The sequence below is a fragment of the Balearica regulorum genome, chromosome 12 (assembly GCF_011004875.1).
Source record: "Balearica regulorum gibbericeps isolate bBalReg1 chromosome 12, bBalReg1.pri, whole genome shotgun sequence".
Classification (NCBI taxonomy): domain Eukaryota; kingdom Metazoa; phylum Chordata; class Aves; order Gruiformes; family Gruidae; genus Balearica; species Balearica regulorum.
The window spans coordinates 6,462,104-6,485,742 of NC_046195.1; the positions used below are offsets into that span (position 1 = coordinate 6,462,104).

A 23,639-nucleotide genomic window follows, 5' to 3' on the forward strand; every position below is an offset into this window, starting at 1 on the left:
ATGGTTTAGTCTTCTTTAAACATTCGGATGCACTTGGATTAATCAACCACTAGGTAGAGCTATGCTACATAGAAAGGACCACAACTATGAAGTCTTACACTAAAATTCATATTTTCCCTAGTAGTGAGCCAAAATAAGGAGCAATTTTTGCACAAGACAGATATGACAGGAAGAGTTCTTTCTCCAAGATACGATAAAATCCTCTCTCCCCTTAATAGTACAGTTAAGGTCATGGATGTTTTTCTGACTATACCTTATAATAAGACTTCAGTGAATAGTTCAATTTAATTCCAATACATTAATTATTTAATAAGGCATATGTTTAAATTACCGCAGCAATTAATTTTTAATCAAGCAGTCATAGAGCTATTTTATCATGACTGTGGACAGGAACCTTGAAAGCAAAGGTTGTATTACCTTTTCTTTTTTCATTTCCCATGCTTCTCCTCTCCCGCCTTCCCTCCCACTCCCCCAGTGCTGGGAAATGCTCCCATATTGACCAAAAGGTCATAAACATGAGACAAAGGAATTGCCTATAATGTTATCTAATATAACCCTGAACTAGCTCAAGATTGCTCTGTTTCGTGATTTGTACTGAGCCGGTACAAAAGCTGCACTAAGTGCCTGAAGCTGCAGAATACAGTGTAATTCAGACTGAAAGATGTGCGAAAGTTGTAGAGGAGTTGAAATTGTGTGGATTTGACAGCTTCTGCTGGCAGGAAATACTACTGCAAGAAAAGGACAAAACCAACCTCCCTCCAATAAAAAAACACCACACCTGCCAAAACAGGTATCGGTGATATCCTTTAGCTTACAACAGGTACAGAAATAGCAGATACCGACTGCATAGATTATTACATGTTTATTCTGGCAGTGTGCTTCAACCATGAACAGAAAGAAATACATCTGGGTATTAGTGACATGTTCAGTCCTTGGCTCTCATTGAAACAGTTCCAAAGTGCAGGACTTGGGGCCAGTTCAGTGGGTAAATATCTTGCAGCAATGAGGCCATAATAATGAAATTATTTTCTATAGAATTCCTACATTTAGTTTTTCTATTTTCACTTTTTCATTTTCTGTGGCTGAATTAAGCAGTGTCCTTCATACATACTTTATCAGACTCAAGCAAAAATTTTAATAGCCAGTATTATGAGTATATATTTGATTCCATTTTGTTCTCCATTCTTGCCAATAAAAAGGCACTCAGCCTGCTGGTTGAGTGGATTTGTGATTCTTTCCAAGGATCAGCAATGGATTAGTGAAGTACAGCTGGTATGTTTCTCATGCTAAGTGGTTTTGCCCGTGCCCCCCCCAGTTTTTTTTTTACTGTTGGTTTGTGGTTTTTGGTTTTTTTTTTTTCATTTTTGATATCCACTCTAAATAAATCCTGCCTCTTTTTCTCCCCCTGTTCTGGGGATTTGTTCTTGTTCAGTAGCAAACTTCATCTTTCACCAAACTGTATGTTAATGAGACTGAGCAAACAGGAGTTACTCAAATGACTCTTTATGAGAAAAGGAATTTAAAGAAATTTAAATTTAGTTTTACAAGTAAAATTTTGTTCTTGTTTAAGGAGTCTAACTTAGTAGTGAGTGAAGGTTTTTAAGCTACTGGTCTAAAATGCCAATGATCTTTGCATGAAGATGGTATATACTGGTGGGTTCTTGAAAGTTAGAATTCATGAGACTTCTGGCTAACAAAGCTGTCTTCAGTTACAGTGGCACTCCAGTAGTGACCAGAGCTGCAATACTTTTATTTCAGTTCAGGGCCTGTCTTCTATATCCACGTTTCATTTAAAGTTGCAGCCTAGACAGTTTAATATTTCTACCATCATGTAGAGAGCTATCAGAGTTCCTGAGCATCTTATAATATAATTTTTCAGTATTTAAGGTTTTGTTGTGGGGTTTTGGTTTGGTTTGGTTTTTTTTACTGCTTCCCATAATTACAAGCTGATCCACCTTCCCCTCTGTTAAAGATGGTACCAACCAGAGTAAACTCTAAAACTTGCCCTCTGGCCTGGCCATTAAAGCTTACCCCAGCGAGCCATGCTGTATTTGGTACATATGAAATCTCTTTTCACCTAGCAATAGAGAACATTTGAGATAGAAGATAAAAATAGAGATATATATTCATGGCTTTATTTTTCCTCACAACTTTAGAAATCCTATTCAGTTTACACACTTTTATATCTGTGGTAGATACAAATTCATTCTGATACATAAAGCAGTGCTTGCTAATATTGTCTGTTACATTATTTCTTCTTATCCTTGTCAAATACAACTATGCGTCTAGGTTGTGCTTTTAATGATTTGTAACTTCTAACACCACCATTTTTCAAAATGAGTACTTGCATCTAGGCTTTTAAATCCATGTAGATGAACCCATTAAAAAAAAAAATCTTGGTTTGGAAACTGTACTTCTTTCATATCTCCCACTGAGTAGTAGGGAGCAAGTAGTAGTTTTAAAAGCTCTGCAGGTCTGGAAACTGAGGCATGTTTATTCAGATACTTAGAACTTTTTCTATCAAAAAACATGTCCCACATCTCCTTAGAATTGGTTTGATTTTCTGTCATTTCAAGGTTAATTTTTCTGTGAATCAGAAATTTGTAATAATGAATTTAGGGAAGGATTTGATTTCCTAGCACATGTCATTAAATGCAGTAATTTCTATTTCAGCCTTCTATGTCTGTTAGATTTGCCTAGTTTCATCACAGCACTAGTCAATGCTTAAAGCCTCAAATGCTAATTATTTTGCTCCCCATGTAAAAAACATGACTGAAGAATAAAAGCAACCCCAACCTGTCAAGAAGGAATTGCATTTCAGCCATCAAAGTGTGCAAACTCATCATCTTCATTTGCAGATTTTTCAGTCATGGTACTGTTGTTACAGGCAATAGTAGAAACTTCTGGAAGCAACCGGGGGGGGGGGGGGGGGGGGGGGGAGGTGTTGGACAGATCCATTTTAGAATTCCCTGGTCATAGATTCATTCCGTTCAGTCAGTGGTGGTGCTGGCAGGAGGTTCCTCCACCAGCTGTGATATCTGTTAGTGACACTAAAGAAAACCTAATGTCAGTTTTAATACAGAATCTGTGCAGTTGAAAATTGGGTATCTTTCCGTTAGTGGTCCGATGATTGCTCCATGTGTGTAAAAGCAGCCCACAGCTGCAGCAGTGAGCATATTAGCAATTTCTGCTGCAGTAATTGTCACCAGCATTCTCTGTTCTCTGAAGGACAAAGATGAGCATTTGTAAGAATGACCATTTTTGCACTTAAAAGCAATAAATAGATTGGATGGGTGATGAAAAATGTTAGTAACCACTAGCAAGTAACTGCTAAAAAATCTACTAAGTATATTACAAAGCAATCTAAACCTGGTTCTCTGTGTAGGTGTGTACGCTCCATGAAAATTTCAGTACAACGCTTGAGTGACTTGTTTGAATCTTGGTTCCTGTTTGGATTCATGTACAATGAAAATAATAAGCATTTACTTTCAAGAAGTTCTCAAGTGACATTTTTACACTATTGCTGTTTCTGATACAAATAAGCTCTTTGTTGGAGAAGCACATAGTATCTTAGACATTTAAAGCTATTCACAAGAAAAGACTGAAGAGAAATGTTACAAATCCCACCTTTCTGTGTTGGAAAAGTGAAGGAGGTGTTTGGTCTCTGTAATTTAGCTGTGCGGCAAAGCATGTTGAATTAAAATGCACTTTCATCAGTTCCTGTTTGCAGCTTTGCATTCTGCTTCTGCTTCATTTGGTCTTGCATTTCAGTGCTTGAAAGCATTGATCATAATCCTTTCCTTTTTGAATGACTCATTTAACCTGCAGCCTGTAACTGTAAATCAAGCATATTCCCTTCTTGTTTAAAAAAAAAAAAAAAAAAAAGGCAAGTCCTGAATGTTTCATTGGTCTTTTCTCTGTCAAAACAAACCCATGCTGTTGTGCACAGGTTTGTTAACTGATAGGCCTGAAACAGTATTATGATAACATAAAATGAAGATTGCTGGCAATATTTTAAATAACGTATCTATTTCCTATACAATCCTTTTTTACAGTGCTGTTTTCTTTCCCCTGTACCCTGTACCTTTCTTGAATACCTGCAGGGGGAAAAAAGTAAAATCTCATGCTAATGCTTTATGCCAGTGAGCTGTAATTCTGTAGTAATCAGAGTTTCATGGAACTGCACATTCAGCAAAGTCAAACAGTACTGAGAATGTCCTGAGAGCGTCCAGCTTAGCTTGAGCTTTGCAACTAAAAGGCGCAAATCATCCTACCTAATCTTTCATGGGAACAACTTCCAGCCTGCAAAGCCAATAAAATCAGCACACTGATGCTTTCTACCACTCCCTGAAAAGGCATTTTTTATCTTTCGGCATAATTTAAGTATACCTATATAATTTATATAGATGCCTCTATTAGAAGTGTGAACAAAGTAAAAAAATGTAGTAGAGAGAGGTATACACAACACAAGAATCTGAATTAATCTGTGCAGTGAATGCATCTTTATGAATTAAAGCAATAGGCAAGCTACTCTGTGCAGGGCAGATAAGAAGACGTGATGAAGGAAAAGTATCTGTTGATTAATTATTACAATACAATGCTATCTGTAAGATTGGGGTTTGGTTTCTGTTTTTTTAATACTTGTCCCTGAGTGTCTTCTGTGTCAAGTCAAATACTGACCTAAATAAAAACTTCAGTTTTATTGTGAATAATGCTGATAGGGAAAACCTGGATTCTACCTAACCACAGAGTTGCTGATGATGGTTCTACTCTGTGCACTAGGACTTGACAGTATCTCTGTGCCTTCATTGATACTGACCTTTCTTAAACTCCTCAGTATTGCTGGATGCCCCTCCACAAGGGTCTAGTTAATCTTCTGGACCTGTTCAGGAACCCATTCAAGAAGAAAAAGAGTGTATAATTTCATGATTTTTCAGAGCTGTGATAGGTTGGCTAGAAGAAGATTCAAGACAAGAAGAGACTCTAGCCTGTATCTTGCAAACCATAGTCTTAATACCAGACAAGCTAGGGAAACAGTGGCAAGCACTTCAGAGGACATTGCGATAAATGCAGTGGAATGTATAGAAGTACACTTTGAAATCTTGTTTTTCACAGCTGTAAGCTGAGAGCTTTTGTTCAAGCCTACCTGCATGTATCAAGTATAGCAAGAAGTCAGTGTGTTAAACTTTTACATGAGTTTCAGTAGAAAAGAACCAGTGTCATACTAGAGAAGAACATCCTGAACAGGCTCAGGTAGCAGAAAGTTTAGATCAGTATTAGATTTTTCTCTCTTTCTTTTTCTCCTCCCCCATTTGTTTTTCTCTCCTCCCTCAGAAAAGGGAGGAAAAAATAACTAACATAAGTGCTACAAACCTTCACTGAATGAACAAATGCCATGAGAATTAATTTAACTACATTAATGAAAACCAGTAAGTATAAGGTCCAAACAGAGTACACCCATAAGCTCCCAAATGAAAGGGAAAGCAAGCAGGAAAGCCATCTAAGAGTTGTCATGGCTTCCAGCCAGAGAATATAGTTCTGAGAGAACTATACTCCAAATAACTTGTTGTGGTATAACTTTGATGAAATATGAGAAACATTCATTCTTAAAAGGCAGTCTAAGAAGGGTGATACACACTGTACATTCCAGCAGGATTATTAAAGAACAGCTCTTGTACAGGAGGTAATGCCCCAGATTGCAGTCTGCCACATGAAAGCAGCATAGATCTGATTGCTACAGCTAGATTACCAGAGGATTTCTCAATGTTTTTGAGAGGTGTGTATAATATATTGCACATGTACTTTAATTCATAGATAAGAGGTCTATATTTATGCTTTGCACTTTACAAACAGAAAAAAAATCTGTCTCTGCCTTGGCAAGTTCTTAGTCTCAATAGCAATGCATGGTTGGAAGCTCAGATCAATGGTTTTGAGCGTGTATTTTGTGCTTCCACATTTTCAGTGTTCACATCCTCATGTTATATCCAGGAGTGTACGAGACCTTTTATAAGGAATCTGGATCCCTTATAATCTCTGCAGGTGAAATGGGAAGAGTCAGCATGTAAACAGGCACAGAGGTCAAGTCTTCCTGTATAACGCCTGTTACAGAGTTTCATTAGAAACTGTTTACTTAAATTTATTTTAAATTTCAGAACTTCTGCTTTAGTCTAAAACTGTGTTCTATGTTTAATGAACTTCTCTCACATGCTAGACAAGTCAGGAAAGCAGTCTTGTGATGGGTATGTCAGTAGCACTAAGAGAAGGAACAGAAAAATCAGTTCCTTTAACTTGATTCTTTTTTTCTTTTGCGAAGAGCAGCATCTAAACTAATTAATTGGAAAGAGTCTTCCATTGAGAACAATTGAATTTATTGCAAACTATACATTTGTTCAATATCAATTTAAGTTAGTAAATGACCATTACAAAACTTGAGCTATATTAGTATACTAAGTAATTCAAGATGCATCTTTTAGGGCAATAAGAGAAATACCTTTTAACTGGGGGCTCTCCGAGTGTGGTTTTGTACAAAGTGAATATATTATCCGAAGAACTACCTTACTAGAACTAAGTGACTGGATAACAGTCTCCTCTTTAAAATGATGTTCTGATTTGACTAAAACCAGGTCAGAAACCAAATAAACACCCCTTAGTGTGAACAATTACCTTTCTATTTTATTAAATGCATGTTTATCAATTCAATTTTACAGCACAGAGTTCAGGCTTCATGGGGGAAATTAATTTGCTTTTACTGGGGAATCCATGTTATTTAAATAACATGTGTTTAGACATTTTGTGTATGTGTAAGCAAACTAAGTAAAATAAGTCAACCGTGTCATTCTAAGAAAATTGTCATTTTTTTCTTTTTTAATTTTTTTTTTTTTAACATGGGAGCAATTTAGGTTGCTGAGTGCGAACATCACGCTCAGCTTAGAGCAGGAGGATGTTTGTGAAGCGAATCTCCCACTCATTCCTGCCTCCCTTGCTTAGGTTCACAGCATAGAATGATCTAACAGGCATGAACTGGATACCTAGGAGGTGAAATGAAACCAGAAGGCTCACCCTGTAGCACATCTAGCGCACACCAGTTGCTGCTGGGTGTTCAGTGCATAGGGACTAGAGTTAATCTGAGAAAATTCCTCTGAAATATGTTCAGATAGCCTTGAGAGTACTGAGGAGTGCAAAAGGCTCGTGTAATTACAAGCTTCTTTTCCCTGTTTGAAGGATATTATTGGGAAGGTAAATTCCCCATAGAGCAATCTCTATAGTGCTAGTTTTGGCTAAGCTTGGCTCTAGGTAACTGCCTTTCATCCAGCTGTATGTAGTGTTCAGGCAGGATGTTCAGTTTGAGAGAGATAGATGGGCCTGGTTTTTGGGGTTTTCTTTTTACTTCTGGTATTCTCCTTTCAGCTTTCCCAATGGTTAATTAAATGTTCTTCATAATTATGAGTAAAGACTGGTGTTCACTTTGACCTTCATTTCCAGTTGTTTGTCGTGTCACTTACTGGGCCACCACAGGCATTTCTGCTTCTCAGGTGTCTTAAGAATTGCAGAGATACTCAGAATGGTAAGTATGGAGGAATATGACTGCCAGTCTCAATATGATTTTTTAATGAGTGATATGAAAAAGTAAGTACTTACTGTACTCACGGTTGCCTTTCAATGTTTAGTCAAAAGAAGGAGACTTAAAATGGAGCTGGGCTGCAGCCCTGTAGTCAGAGAAGTGTGAAGCTTATGAGAGTCATGGTTCTGCAGAAACTGCTGTGCAGGAGGAGGCACCGTTGGTGATGATGATGAGGGAGTAAAGAGGTGCTGAGAAGCCATATCCAAAGGATGCAACTTGATCAGCTTTCTTTTTCCATGTGTTGGCTCTTGACCATCACAAAACTAGCACACAGGTACTGCATATTTTTAGTGACGCTGAATTTACTATCAAGCAGTTGGGTTTTTTCCATCTTGTGAGGAAACAGATGTTGCCTCCCTCCTCCCTCTGCCAATCCATGGCAATTTTTCTTTCAGTAGAGGTGTCCTTTATCATAGTAAGCATAATTTCTGAAGGCTAAAATATTCTGCTCTATTTACTATTTAAAGACACCATGCAGATTCCTGCCACTATTTCTTCTAAACTCAGAAACATGCCTGGTAAGCAGCAGCCAGTGAAATCCTTGGAAATCAGAGAATTACTATATTTGTAATGAAATGGACCTGGGAGGGAGCAGGGGAGTACACTTACTGTTTCTGGTTCTAAAAAATCACCTCTGATGTTAGGGAGATGCTCTACAACATAAGATGTATTCCTTTGCTGGAAAGCAGTTCAGTTTCTGTATCGCTGTCAGTTGTTCTTCCAGTTTCAATTTTTAGATTTGCACCTGTTAAAGACGACAACTATTGTACTGTGCCTGTATAGCAGGTAAATCTATTGGTAGGTGCTGTAATGTTATATAACTGTCAAATCAGAAATGAAAAAGTAACCCGCAGTTTGTATCTTAGAGCATTAGCGAGGCACAGGTTATCTTCCAACAGACCTCAATTGATTGGACTGTATCCTTTGTAAATATTTTATTGTTAAACCTGTGTGCTGAAGCAGCTCGGAGCTCATGCTGCTGCTCTGTTTGCCACCAACTACAGTTCTTCTCCAGGTTCCTTTGGGATGGTGCATGGGGCTGTCTGTTTCTCCTGCACAGCTCTGTGGCAGGCTGGTAGCAAAGCTTAAGCTCAGCTTATTAATACATGCTTAGAATGGCAGTAATGGTTAAGCTTAGGTTGTTACTCTGTGCTTAGACACCTGTTGATGGTGTACAGAATCACCAAGTACATTAAGTTACCACAGTCTTTGTAGAAGGAAATGATAAAGCTTGGGACTGCCATATTTGAAACGTGCTTTCCTTTTTCAACGAGAACTTGATAAGAATATCTTGAATAGAAAGACAGAAGATCCTCTGTATAAATTTTCATACTGACTTGAAAACTCTATGACTTTTCAAGGTGGAATAATGGTATTGTAACCCACATGTTTCTTTTATGTAAATGCTAGTCTGAAAAGAAGGTTGGAAATGCAAGTTTAAAGGGTGAATTATGCACATGTATCTCATGGCATATAATGAAATCGAACATTTATTCAGAAACATTACATTTGTTCAGCCACTACCACACTTGTTAGCAGTGAAAATATTTGCATAAAAATGTAAAACTAAATACACTAGGGAGAAAATTCGTGAATTCTTCTTTTGTGGTTGTGCAGCTGAAGATTACTGAAACTAAATAAGATTTACAGATTCCTCGCTCCTCCTCCCCCCCCCCCCCCCGGTAATTCTTAGAAGAATTATTAACTTCACAGTCTCTCTAACGAGTATTTGCTGCTTGCTGGCATTTCTGTTTTAATTACTGGAGGGAACATAATGTGCTTGACAAAGCTGAAAGCTACAGTGCCTCATAATGTTTCAGCAACTTACTGTGGTTTTAATTTATCTTAACCCATGTATTGATCAGCAAGACCTGCATTTATGACAGATTCCTATTTGAATGTTCCACAATTTCCGAACACCTACAAGCTGTTTTGTTTGGGAGTAATACTACTTTCACAAAATTTCATGACCAGCTGTTTACTGTATAAGGCTAAATGGGACAATGCATGTTTGTGCATTAAACTATTCAGATGATCTAACACTGCTAGTGAAGCACAGAGCATTCTGTTTATTGTAGAAGACACTGTTTTATGCCATTTTAAAACTCTTGATACTGTGTGTACCTAGACACAGCCTTAGCTTTAAGCTCCTGAATTGTCCATTGACGTTGAACAGCTTTCTGCGTATGGCATAGTTGTGGAAATCATGGGGGGGGACTATTCATGGCTATAAAATTAAGCATGTGTGTAAGCATTTACAAAATCAAGAGTTAAGCTAATGCATTTATGTTAAAACCTGGATGTGAGCAGTCCAGGTAGGAGAGGAATTCAAGCCCTCAGTCCCCTGTGGAGGGAGTGGTATTGGTGGTATGTTGCTGCCCTGAGTGATCAGTACTTTTTTCTTCTTTGTTACAGCTCATCTTTGATGTGAGTTGTGCTTAAGCAGAACACACAGTTCGTTGCTGGTTTTTTTCTGTACAAAGCCCCTTCAAACACAAAGAAATGGGGGGAAGGAGAGTTGTGAAACATACGCAACTGCCACTGTTGCGATGTGAAGTTTAAAAGTGTTTCCGTGAGGGAGGAGTAGTACTTAAGGCACTTGACTGAATTACAGAAATGCTTATTAGTGGGTGAAATCTTGCCAAAAATAACTCATTTCCCTCACACTTCTCACAGGATGGAACAGCCTTTCTTGCATTAGCTTTAAAAAGCTGTGTTGATTTTCCTCTGTTCTGCTTTAAAAATACTCTCTCAGGTTCTAACCGCTTGACAAAACTCTAGAGGAATGCTGCAGATAAGTTCAGAGATGAACCTGGGCAGTATAGAAGGCGATTATTTTACTTAGTTATACATGTATGTCACCCAGAGAAGAATTACAGTGATAATATACCAAAGTTGAAAGAAACCATCAAATTTATTTTACAATCTGTCCACTTAAAAGCACTCATTCCCTGCATAAGCAGCAGTATATTTTTTTTACAGGAACTCAGTGTTTTCAGTGGATTGCAGACTGGGAACTTACACAAAGGAGGGATGGAGTGGAATGTATTTTTTACTGCTGCTACACTGCATGGTTTCATCAGATCCTACTTAAGGTCATAATAAATTTCCTGGGGATAATAACCTGTACTTCAAACTAGGCAGATAATTCCATTGCATATCAAAACTCATTTTGTGCAGAGATTCTTACATTTCTATAAATGTAGCTTGCTTTATAGGAATCAGATTTGGAACTAAGCCATTTTTCACCACTTCTGTTCATGGGTTATACTGTTAATTGATTGTACTTCAAGGCTTTTGAGTTGTTGTTTGTATTGGCTGTTCGACACCGAGAATGCCTGTGTAATTCTTCACTGGTATTAAGAGGATTTATGATTATTTTGTTATCAAACTATTTCTTCTTTGGAGTTGCTTTTTGACTTTTATGAACTCAGGTTTAATTGCAGCTCTAGAGGCTCCAGTCAATGCTTTGTTTTAGTCCAGAGTGCAGTAAGGTAGGTGACAGCCCTACCTTCTTTGTACCACAGCCACCTCACCAGCGTGTTCCTTGACTTCCAGCAGTGAGACCTTGGGCTCAGAAGGGGAAAAGACTCAAGTGTTACTCCTGAGCAAAAATTATGGTTGCTTTTGGTGAGAATGTTGTTCTGCCTTGGGTGTTTGGTCACTGACTTCAGTTCATTGAGCTTAGCAGATCATTTAATGTAAGCCTTTTATTTGTGCTCAGGTAGTATATATCTGGACCAAATGCTAACTGCTGCCTCCAAGCAAAAAGGAGAATAACCAGAGACAGAGACACTTTGAGTCTAGATTACCCATTCAGTCTTGCACCGTGATCATAGCCCAAGACACTAAGGTATTCTTCTTTTCCAGTATTTTTGTCTTTGAGTTTTTTCAAATGGTCCATTTAGTTGCAGATTTGATAGTGGCATCAGGTGATATGTGTTGTACCAGAATCTGTTGGGACATGCACTTTTAAAAATTATTAAATTTTTGAATAATTAAGAGACCTGTAGTTAAAGGTTTGGTTTTGTCCTTTCATAAATGCTACTGCTTCATGATTTCTTTGTAGCGAATTGAAAGCATTGCATTGAATGGTCATGAATTTTCCTGCTACAAAACAGTATTATTTAGATGGTTATGAATAAATAACCTTATTCCATTTTCATGCGAACAAGCTTGTCATGAGCAGTCCAGCCTTTCATCTCTGTCCATTCCTGACTGAGTTTCAACTACTTTATTTTTCCTCACAGACAGATTGCTGTCACGTTGTTTCTCATCTATTCTGATATACATATCTGTGACAGTTGTATTAATGCTCATCACAAGTTTCAGTAGTTCAATAGTGTTGCATTCTGTGAATTCCTAGTCATTGGTTCAAGATTTAATTCTGCTATGAAAAAATAATGGATTCTTTGAGCTGCAGTTTGTTTCAGTTATAACAGACTTGGCTTGTAAGTAGTATTTGGTTCCCCTCAAATGTCAAACCTCAGGTCCCAAGGGGATTTTGGTACTGATTTTTGTGGTTCCTCCACCACCGTCTTCAACACTATCTTAAAGGAGTGAACAATAACTACATTGTGACATAATTATGACTTTTGCATTTATAGTTTACCGGGACATTTCAAATTTGGGTTTGGTCTGTCTGATAATGACTGTGAAGAAGATAACAATATATTCCCTAGCTTTTTTGCATGTAGTCTAGCTCAGTTCCTACTTATGTAAAATTTTATATATAATTTTGCAGAAAAAAATCTAAAACTTTGTGTCTTTTTACACTGCATTTTGGCATTTCAGAGTTCAGCTCCCACATTTGCTATCCAAAAATTTTACTTTTGATGTGCGAATGCACTAGTCTCTACATGATATGACTTGTCAGATCTTACAGAATGCTACATAAACAGTGCAGAAGAAGAAAATGAGGGGGAAAATATTGCCTTCATACTAGGTGAATTAATTTGCTTTTAGGGGAGTAGTTTCAAGACCAGTCAGTATCTGAAAAGAAATGATGTGTTGTCTGTCTTTGTATTTATTTCATTGATATAGACACATTTGGGAGAGACCAGCAAATGCATCAGATCAGAGTGTAATGTATTTTATATTTTTGTTAAGAAAAATACTATTAGCTGCGTTCAGTAAGTGAGCTGTGAAGCATGCCAGCGAAAACATACCACTTGGAAAACCAGTTATGTTTACCGAGTTTTCAATTATTCATACATAAATATAGCTGATTACCTAGGTATTAGATTTGCAGCAGTTGTAATAAAACCATAACAACTTGTTACTTTCTGAAGATAAGTTGTTTGCTATCAGTGAAGCAAGCATATTTTATTTTGGTGGTGGGCATGTGCTGATAGTGAAGGATGTAAACAAAGCTTTTTTTTTTTTTTTTGCATGGGCTCATGCCTCTATATTCTGTGTGAAGATACTGTTTAAATCAATAAAGCCAAATTCATCAGTTCTTCATTCCTGCTTACTCCCTGCAAGGATGTGGGTACTGAGTACCATCAGAAACGAAGGGAATTTTTTTCTGAGGCAGTCACAGTGAGGGCAGCAGAGAGATGCATATCTTTATCCCTTTCCTTCACAGTGCATTTATATCAAGCCATGTCACAAAACAAACTCCAAGTGCTGTGAGCCTTCCCATAGTATGAGTGCAGGCATCCATGAAAACTATCTTTTGTATAGTGGCATTTTCTCTGAGAATGTAATTTTTTTCACTCATGTGTGTTATTCCTTTGAACTCTGAATGAGCACTTTGGCTGAACTTGACAGAATTATATATTTGGAATTAAATGCCAGTCATTTTTTCCTCTTACCATGCAGAATTTTGTCATAGGCGTTTTGGACAGTAAGCACAGCAGACAGTAGGCTGTTTGCCCTTGACAACAGAAGTGCACGTTTATTAGGTTTTTAGCCAACTTGCTTAAGGTTAATTTTACATACACTGTGGATAAATCCCTTTGCTTTTACATGACTGTTTCCCACTCCACCCCATCCCCAGAACATGCTAGTTAATTCATACTATATTATGTAATTATTATTATATTATATTTATATATATATATCTTGTGATATCTGCACTACTATTCAGAACATTCTCATTAGAGTGTAGGCATTCTGACAAGCTTTGGCTGTGCTTAAAACACCCAGTCTGAAATTTGTGTTTTTCAAAATTTTCAAAACTTGTTCTTTATTTGCAATAGCAAGTGAGGAAAATGTTATTGCTTGTAGAGGGTGGCTTTGATCTCAGTCACTTTAAACTGAACACTTTAACAGCCTCATTTTTTTTCCTTTTGCACATGGCTGGGTTATCTTTCATCAGCCTCATTACTTAAACTGAGGTGCCAGAGCAGTTATAGTGTTGTAGAAGGGATATGTTGGCAGGCTTGCATGCCTATCAAATTTCCGTTAAGGGAAGAGTCAGCAAAACTTGCATTTGATTTTAAAAAAGACTGTACTTTCTCAGTTGTACATTTCCGTCATTGCAGATTGAGCTAACAAATGGAAGAACAAAACACACAGTCATGATGTTTCCAATATTGATTCTTAAAATGTGTCCTGTCTTCCAAATGCTGGTACTCTAGATACAACCCACATTCTTGCATAATGGCTGGCCAAGGAGAACTCATACACGAGCAAAAAATAATTAATTCTTGTTAACTTCTGTTGCTATAGAGAACCTAGCCAAAGAAACATACCACACTGCATGTCTGAGTTCCATTTTCAGAAGGGAGCTAAGTGCCCAAATAACTTTTTTAAATAGTTTTTCTGGCTTATATATCTTTGATAATATTTCTTGCACTTTGTCCAATAGGTCAGCTTTTTCTAGCTCACTGAGTACACCGTGTTCCACATAGAAGAGGTATCCATAAAGACCACTATGTCTGATTCTTCCATACCCCATTGCTGTTTCTCATGGTCAGCAGGAACTTTGTCTCATTAGGAAGAACAGGCTCTAGTTCTAAAACAAAGTGGTTTCAGCTGCATGCTTTGGCATTTAGGGCAGGACAGAAGTAGAAATGATGATTGTAAAATACTTCTTTGCCAATCACTAATGGGTATGTGTTCCGTACGTTGGAGATCAGATACAGGAACAGTAAAACAAGATTAGAGTCTAGCAGGCTACTTGTCTGCGCAGTGCAGCAGAAGCAGGGAGTTGGACTGCCTTCAGCTCTAGATAGTATGATCTTTAGATGTGATTCTGGATGTCATCCTTACCTATTGTGTTATGTTGGCACCCGCCACAGCAAGACAAAGTAGACATTTGAAAGTTAGAGCAGAAAAAAGAGCTACCTGTAACACACTCTGTCCTTTGCTATTGGTAGTTTTAAAGTATGAGAAGATGTAAAAGAAGCCTGTCGCAGCAAAGGAATTAATTAAATTGACAAAAGCAACAGGGTATAAAAATGCATGTGGTATGTAAAGTTACAAAATGAGTGGCTTATTTACGACTTCAGCTGGTTTAGTACTGCATTTTGCCCAACTTCAAATTGTTCTAAAAAGGATTAGATATAATTAATGCTGTATGACCTCCTTTTTTCTTCTTTTCAAAGAATGTAGAGCTGTACATCTAATGAGGACCCCTGAAAGGACTATTATGTCCAATTGTCTCAATTATGCAAATAACATTGATATTTTAGCAGAAGGGAGGGGATACTTCAAATTAAAAGTTTCAGCTCCTGCTTTTAGCCTTTCTGCAGCGCCGGCATTTTTACAGCAAGTATATCCACTGTTTTAAGAGAGGAAAGGAGGTTTAACAAATTGGAGATTTGGGCACTATCAAAGTAGATTTGTTGTGCCTTGTTCCACCATGAGATGAAAATACCCTCTGGGCAGGGAGATGGGTCATGAGACTTCTAAAGGATTACCTTCAAAGGGAGTCATGAGATTGGTTTGAACAAAGAAGCTGCTCACATGCTTATCATATGAGATTCTCTTCTTAAAGTGGTGGAAACCCATCTCCTTGGGAATTCTCATGAACTTCAGAGAGACTGGAAGTCCTAACAGTAAGATGAATGAGAAGTCTGAACAATAAACAGAAAGATGGGACAGAAGCTCAGAGTTAAATGCAACTTATGTATTCTAGATGTAATTCATCTTTCCAAACTCTGAAACACTTCCAGTGGCAAGCAGGTAGGACATGATTTTAAATTACTTTTTGTTTCATTCCTGATTGTCTTCTGCTTTGCTACCTTTTTTAGCATCGATATGATTAATTGAAATTTGTGCTGAACAGCTGTATAGTGACCTATGATTGATTAGAGAAAGATAATTCTGTTTAAATGATGGTATTCTGATTAGACTACTTCCTAGATTTCTCATTTACTCTGAAAGACGTGAAACCTGAAGTACTAATTGCAAGAAGACAAAATGAGTTTTCAAGTCCAAAAAAGGTGTCTTGAAACATTTCAAAATTAGAAAATTTCTTGTGAATGACTGTGATAAGATGTGGAAATGCTGGCAAAGAGGGATTAGGTGAAAACATCTCTTATGTACTTCAGTGGTTTGAATGCTAGTTTAGAGCTATCTCTGCAGCAAATGGGAATGGAGTTCTGGGATTTTTTTGTTTGTTTGTTTGTAGGTTGGGACATTGTTTTGGAGTTGTTTTCAGTTTTCAAAATTGGCCAGTAATACTTTCTGGAGTTCAGTTTTGGCAGCAAGCCTTCTGACAATCAAACATCTTTCTGTGTGTGTTTGTTTCCAAATGAGTTTATCAAGGTCCAATGATAGGTCAGGTGTTATGGAAGTCTTAGAACAGAAAAGGGCGTAATTTATGCTGGTTTTCCTTACTCCAGCGAGAGTTGCCAGTAAAGGGGGTTTCCCAGTGAAAGACATATCCAGCATCAGCAGCCCCATCACATTTGTATCAACAGTGCTGCTGTTGTCATTTGAAGTAATACATTTCTGCCATAAAGCATATTGGACTCTGAGATGAGAAGTCTCTATGAGAACTCCCTCACCAAGATCGAACCTACATGTTATCCCTGAATATTCACATGCTATTCAAATGATTGAGGAGCCAGGGAAGCTCAGTTTTGGTCCTTGTTACGTGCTAGCTCTTCAAATCACAACTCTGAAGAATGATGCTCCCATCCACTCTTCTGTCATTGCTTCCCCTTCTGCTGCAGTGCAGCTGGGGTCTTGAGGAGGGACATCTCAGAGTAACAGTAGCTCCAAGAGGGCATATCCTTGTATTCCCCTATCGAGCCAGAGACAGCTTCTGGCCTGTTCGAGTCTCCTTTAATTCCCCTAATTCAGGCTTTAAAATTTTTCCTCCCCATTTTTCATAATGGATTAAATCTAGTAAACTAAAACCTATATCATATTTTTTCCCCACTATCATTTTAATTCAAATGGTAGACTGCTGCTAACATTTTACAGCGAAATAGATTAATGAGTTATATCTAATATTTGACAACTGTAAATGATAATGTGTACAGTATATACAGGCAGAGTATTTCCTGTCTTGTGTTTCCTGGATTGTATTATGATCTGTCGAAGCTGGGTGTATTCTCTCTCTTTAGAGAAGAACAATGTATTACACACCATGAAAAAAAAGTCCAGGAACATTGCTGGAGATAGTTTTCTGGTTCTATTGCACCTATAAATTCTTTTCACTCACAGCTTCGAGAATTTTAGATACGTCAGGGCTGAAAAGAAGACAGACCAAATTTTATGAAAACTGTTTTTATCTATAAACTCGCTTGAAATCTCCCATTGCCTTTGCATTTTTTAATTATTTCAGTCCTGAAGTACTCAAGTTTTCAGAAAGTTCCCAATGAATGTGGGCAACTCTCAGGTATATATAATACAATATTTTAAACATACATATTTAGCATCTCCAGGAAATAATTTAACCCTTGAGTTCCAATGGTTTCATAATGATTTCTAAAAGATTATAAGGAATAATTTGGTGCAAACCCTGCAACCCAAGAATTAAATTAACTGGAAATCCTTTCTTTTTTGAAAATGACAGGAAGCAGCAGGGTATAAAATGCGGCTGATTGTGGCATATTCTGTTAAAGCTTACGTATTAGCTAATGCCTGGAAAAGAATTGCTTTACTGAGTGTAAAATTAGCCACAGCAAGTTGCAAATTTTCAACAGCTCAAACTATTTAACAGAATTCTACCTGGAGAATCTTGCTTTCAAGAAAACTGTATGTACTACAAACTGATGGTAATTTCTTAAGGGACAGGTTGGCTAACTAGTATATTACATACCTATTTGCAAAAAAGAATGCGTATTTACAGAAAGCAGAAGAGAGAAGTAAATATTTATATTATCTTTTCTCAAAATATATATTTGTTCAGCATGTGCAGATTTTAGAGGCTTCTGAGTTAGGCATATATTATATTGTTATTATAGAAATTCTACTTTGCAGTCATCTTAAAGTGTGTTTTATTAACATGCCTAGCAGGATGCCTTAAATAGTGGCTTTCTTTCACCACATTTTCGAAATGTCAGTGTAATAAATTCTCCAAGCCTATCTATTCAGTGTGCTCTGCACTTCAAGTAGCACTAACTAGAACTGTACATTTAGAACAAACTCTCATAGATAAGTAATATCTCACACAACACGTAGTCATCTTCTAAAATGTTTTTCATTCGTGGGTTGCCCTATTTCTTAAAGAAAAATGATTATAAGGTCTCAAACTACGCTATTACATCATATATGAAAAATCATCATTTAACTGGTTTATCAGAGGTTTTATAGAAGGTATCTCAGAACTGGTAACTTGTAGCCTCTTACATCAGAGAAGTGCTTGTATTAAGAATTAAGCATGTGAGTAGTTAGAACTATTCATAGGCTTAGTTTTGTAATGAGGGAAGTACCCTGTTGGTTATGATTTCATAAATATTGATGAATTTCACAATGAAGATCTGCTGTTGAGGGTGTTGAATCACACGGGTTTTCATGGCAATAGCATTTTTCTATTTCAGGTCAGAATAGCCTGTATTAAAGGCTCATAGTTAAGAGTAGTTTAAGAGAAATATCCCCCATGCATATAATCTGGAAGCGTCCTGACTTCTTTAAAACCATATCTAGCAAAGAGTCTTTATGTTAGACACGGCAGATAATTGTTGCAGTACAAAACTCATTCCTGAGCCTTTTCAGAGCTAGATACCAGGGTCATCTTATGTCTTCAAATAAGAATTACTAACAAATCATCTTATAGAAGAAACTAGTAATGTCCAGGCTACTTTGGCTAGCATCACAGGAGAGGCTGCTTGCTGTTTCTCCCTGCTCATCCACTCTGCTATATTGGGTCTCTTGAGAATGGTTACTTGTAGGCAGGGATGACTCCACTACCCATTGATAACGTTCAACACTTCCCATTCTAGCATCTTGATTTGTTTGTTATAACTCTGGCACTCATTAAGATCTTGGAGTAAAACTGGCTATATGGAGTATCTGCACGCTGAAGTGATTTTGGGGGAAAAAAATCCAAAACAGATCTCAGAAAGGAGGCTGAGTACAGATATATATTTGTGTTCCTCATCTCCCTAGCATCTAGCACCTAGAACAGAAGGGCTAAAGGCAAGAGGAGGATTTGGCAAGCTAATAACAGAACTGGAACAGGTAACAAATTGAGATTATATATTATTGTTAACATTTCTTAGAAAATCTCTTGCCTGAAATTTGGTACAGTAAGGGATGGGGCTGAGCTGTTGCAGGAATGGCTTTTGCTACCTTAAAATGTAGGTGTAGTGTGTACCTGGTTAGTGAGTTTCTTTTCTGCATTCCACGCAAAAAAAAAATAATTCTCCATTGCAAAACTACACAAGGTGTATTCTCCGCAGGCAAGCACTGAGCCAGGCTGTGCTGCGGTATGCTCTAAATGGTTGTTGAGTTGCTTTATTTTAGTTGTGTTAGCTGTATAGTTACATTAATGCTGAGCTGTGGCCAAGCATCTGTGCCTGCCTCTCAGTAGGGTGTCTGAGCTCCTCCAACACACTTTCCTAATGTGCCTCTGTGGACTTTGTGCTGGAGCTGGGTATGTCCAACCACGTCAGAGCAAGCCAAGTCTGCTGTGGTGTTGAGGCTATTGCTGGTTTTGACATCTCTAGGCCTCTGGGGAAGAGCTGTGTATCTCTAAGAGATCCAGCAGAATTGTGTTAACTTTGAAAAGAGAGCTTGTTACTTCCTTTTGTAGACTCTGTCCCTAAGTTAATGAATGTGGAGAGAAAATTATTCCTCTTGTTTCAGTGGATGTTTGCTGCGTGCCTCAGCAGCAGGCCAGGAACACAAAGCATAATGAAGTCATGAAAGCTCATTACTGCTCTCTGTGCAGCATAGTAGTACTTACTGGTTTCCACATCATCAGCAGGAGTGATTTCTGGCCTCATTCTGAAATAACAACATTGCTTACTGACACTGCCATCCTGCCTGTTGCATGTTAGTCTCAAGCACAGAGCAAATGGTTCCCTGACAAGGTTGCTACAAGAGCATGTGTTCAATTTGAACCATATGAAAAAGTCAGTGGGATGAGAATAAGTATTGTCTTGAGGAAATAGTCTTTTATTTGAAAGAATCGTACAGCTATTATAAATCTCTTCTTGATGCTATACTTATTAGTAAACAATATAAAGAGATCCTTTTTCTATTGGATATTGTTTGGTACTTCATATTCTAATAATTGCTAAAACTATTATCAGTTATACAAATAACTATTTTTGATATAACTCATGCAAACTAGGGTTTTGGAAATTTAGTTTAGATTCACAGGCTGTCACTGTGTTCTGTAGTTGGGCACATTGTTCATGGCTCTGGCTCCCTAGTGACATAACACAAATTTAAAATAGCATTATGGTTTTACTCCTGTATTTCTTAGCAAAGAACAACTTTTCAGTAAAATCTTACCAGTTCATGAGTGGCTGCAAAATTGGCTATTAACATTCATCACATAGTTTGGAGTATTTTTTCCAAGCAAGACAACTGTTATTGGGAGGACAGTTGTTCTGGGTAGAACTGATCCACCTGAAAGGTTGATTAGTTGGGTACTTGGAAAAACTATTCAAAGTGAAGACGAATGATGAATAGTGTAATTGGAAGAAGAACAATGAATAGTGTAATTGGGATGTTGCATTTAAAGGCAGCACAAAATAGAAATATTTCTAGTATCAGTTTTTAAATTCCATATTAAGAGGGATTCTGCTGATAGAATGATTTCTTTTCTTTTTTCTCCCAATTGTTTATTGGACTGAGTTCTTATTTTTTGTTCCACTCCAGAGTACTTCTTTCCCTCACTATCTTAAAGCAAACATCTCTGTGTTTGAATCTGACATAAATATCCCAGTTTAATTCTATAGAGCATTCTAATTAAATAATTGGGCAATACAGTTGAGATTTTACTTCCCTGGTGATGCCACCTTTTGCAGCATAGTGCAAGCTAAAGGAGGATTACCGAGAAATGTTGGTAAGTTGGTGTGAACAGGGTTACAGCTGATTGTTTCCATAAATGACAATAATCAATCCATATCTTAACAAGATGTTGGTGAAAGTAATTTGTATTATTCCACAGATGTGAGCTCTGCTGCCCAGCCAACTCCATTTTTGTATTATTCTGTGCTTGATTTAGCCTGAGCAGCTTTGTCAACCCCTGTATTACGCATAACATACATTCATTTGTCCCCTGCCTACTCCCCTATTGCATCTGTGTGCCAGGCACTGTCTGCTGTGTCTGATTCCCTGTACATGGCTCCATGCACCAAACACTGCTGTTTGCGTGCCCACTTGTCTGCTGACCAGCTGTGCCTGGTACAGGCAAAGCCTCACTGGGGTGCAGCAGCTGGGGAGCAGCAGCGGGGGAGCGTGTGCTCTTTAGTAGGGCTCCAGATGCCACAGAGCTGTCCTACAGTGGATGCTCTCTAGTTGCAAGACAAGGCTAAAGCCCCATCCCATCCTGCACCCAAGTCAAGCACGCCAAGCCATCTAGCAGACACGTGTCCCTGTTGCATGGAGCGTCTCTCTTTGGGGATCATGGCAGTTGAGAGGGCTGACTACATTGACTTTAGGTCTGGTTGAGTTTGGGCTTAGGATGTGCTCCAACGACACTATGACTGTCATCCCTGCCCCCCTCCACCCCAAAAATTCTTTCACTTCCTTTGGTGGTAGTTTTATCATTACGATTATTCACAGACACTAAATACTGCTGCTATAATGCAGAGGTATATGACAGCTGAAATTCACAGCTTCTGGTGGCACAATGGCGTGTACGAGTTTGTAGCATGATGTTTCCAGTCGCTTTGCCCTCCTGTGTTGATTCCCACCCCAGATTTTTGCCAAAGATGCATTGGTCCAGAGCTCACCTGCTGCTTTTGCATGAAGCTGCAGTGAAACAGAGCTCTGGGCTCTGTTTTGGTACAGCCTGGAATTCAGGCCCAGTACTTGTGCATTGAATGATTGGTTATATATGAAGTGAAGTACATTAAAAGTAATGTTAATTTAGCAGCAAACTGGAATTGTCTGGGGGTGCTGGTGAGACAAAAAATTCTCTTCAGTTACTGCATGTCTGCAGTCCTAGATGTGCATGTTTCTCAGCAAATAGTGTAGTTCATTGGTGATAGTCAAAGGACAACTGATCTTTATAGAATAGTTCTTGTGTTTAAAGGCAACTGTTTGTTTAGGATCTTGGTTTTGTTGACTGATAATTTACAAACCAACAACACTGATTACCATTCCGTTCTGCAGAAGGACCTTCTGCAGGAGGATACCTTATTTTAATTCTAAAGAGAACTAACAAATCCATAAAGTGGAATAATATAAACCCGGTATTAATTAATACTATTTCTCAGAAACATATTGATTTCTAGGCTGAAGATCAAGAATTAGCAGTGGTTTGATTTTGTTTTGTTATCATAATTTCAGAGACTTGTCAGTTTTCATAAAGGAGAACAAATACGCCACTGAACATCTGAAATGTATTTTTTCAAAATTAGATTCTGATTAGTACACTCAGGATTTGCAATAATAAGCAGGTTTGAACTTCAGTGCTGTCAACAAGTTGAGATGTTGCTTTTTTGTGTGTTTCTTAGAGGTAAATGGAAAACGTGCATTGTTTTTTTGTGCCATAATCTTGCTGGTAGCAATTATTTGTCTGCTAGCCTAATACTCCCACTGGCTGTTGGTCTCAAAACTGTGGCTTATCTGTCATAGTCCTTTAACAATTCATCCATTCCAAGGCTGTTAAAAAGCACTTATTTTTTTCAAGCTCAGAAGAGCGTGGCAAGGTTTTGGTAGCGGGGGGGGCTGTGAGAAGCTGCTAGAAGCTACCCCTGTGTCTGATAGAGCCAATGCCAGCCGGCTCCAAGACGGACCCGCCGCTGGCCAAGGCCAAGCCAATCAGCGCCTCTGTGATAACATATTTAAGAAAGACAAAAACAGTTAGAGAGAGCTTTTGCAGCCAGAGAGAGGAGTGAGAAGATGTAAGAACATCTGCAGACACCAAGGTCAGTGAAGAAGGAGGGGGAGGAGGTGCTCCAGGCGCCGGAGCAAGATCCCCCTGCAGCCCGTGGTGAAGACCATGGTGAAGCAGGCTGTTCCCCTGCAGCCCATGGAGGGAGGATGAGGGGGTGTAGAGATTCCACCTGCAGCCCGTGGAGGACCCCACGCCGGAGCAGGTGGAGACACCCGAAGGAGGCTGCGACCCCGTGGGAAGCCCGCGCTGGAGCAAGCTCCTGGCAGGACCTGTGGACCCGTGGAGAGAGGAGCCCACGCCAGAGCAGGTTTGCTGACAGGACTTGTGACCCCGTGGGGGACCCACGCTGGAGCAGTTTGCTCCTGAAGGTCTGCACCCCGTGGAGGAGACTCACGTTGGAGAAGGCCGTGAAGGACTGTCTCCCGTGAGAGGGACTCCATGCTGGAGCGGGGGAACGATGAGAGGAGTCCTCCCCCTGAGGAAGACGAAGCGGCAGAAACACCGCATGATGAACTGACCGTAACCCCCACTCCCCGTCCCCCTGTGCCGCTGGGGGGGGCGGAGGTTGAAGCCGGGAGTGAAGTTGAGCCCGGGAAG

At 38.6% G+C, this 23,639-nt stretch overlaps 1 protein-coding gene and 1 long non-coding RNA gene across 2 annotated transcripts in view; one reads left to right on the forward strand and one right to left on the reverse strand.

Moving 5' to 3' along the window:
• Window positions 1-23,639, forward strand: part of TRPM1 (transient receptor potential cation channel subfamily M member 1) — a 113,457-nt gene that overhangs the window by 37,409 nt on the left and 52,409 nt on the right. The window lies entirely within an intron of this gene.
• The window catches only part of LOC142603511 (uncharacterized), a 68,488-nt gene continuing 47,973 nt past the window's right edge, over window positions 3,125-23,639 (reverse strand). Inside the window, exon 5 of the long non-coding RNA XR_012837459.1 lies at window positions 3,125-3,222. This is a non-coding gene — a long non-coding RNA (uncharacterized LOC142603511). The remainder of the gene's footprint in view (window positions 3,223-23,639) is intronic.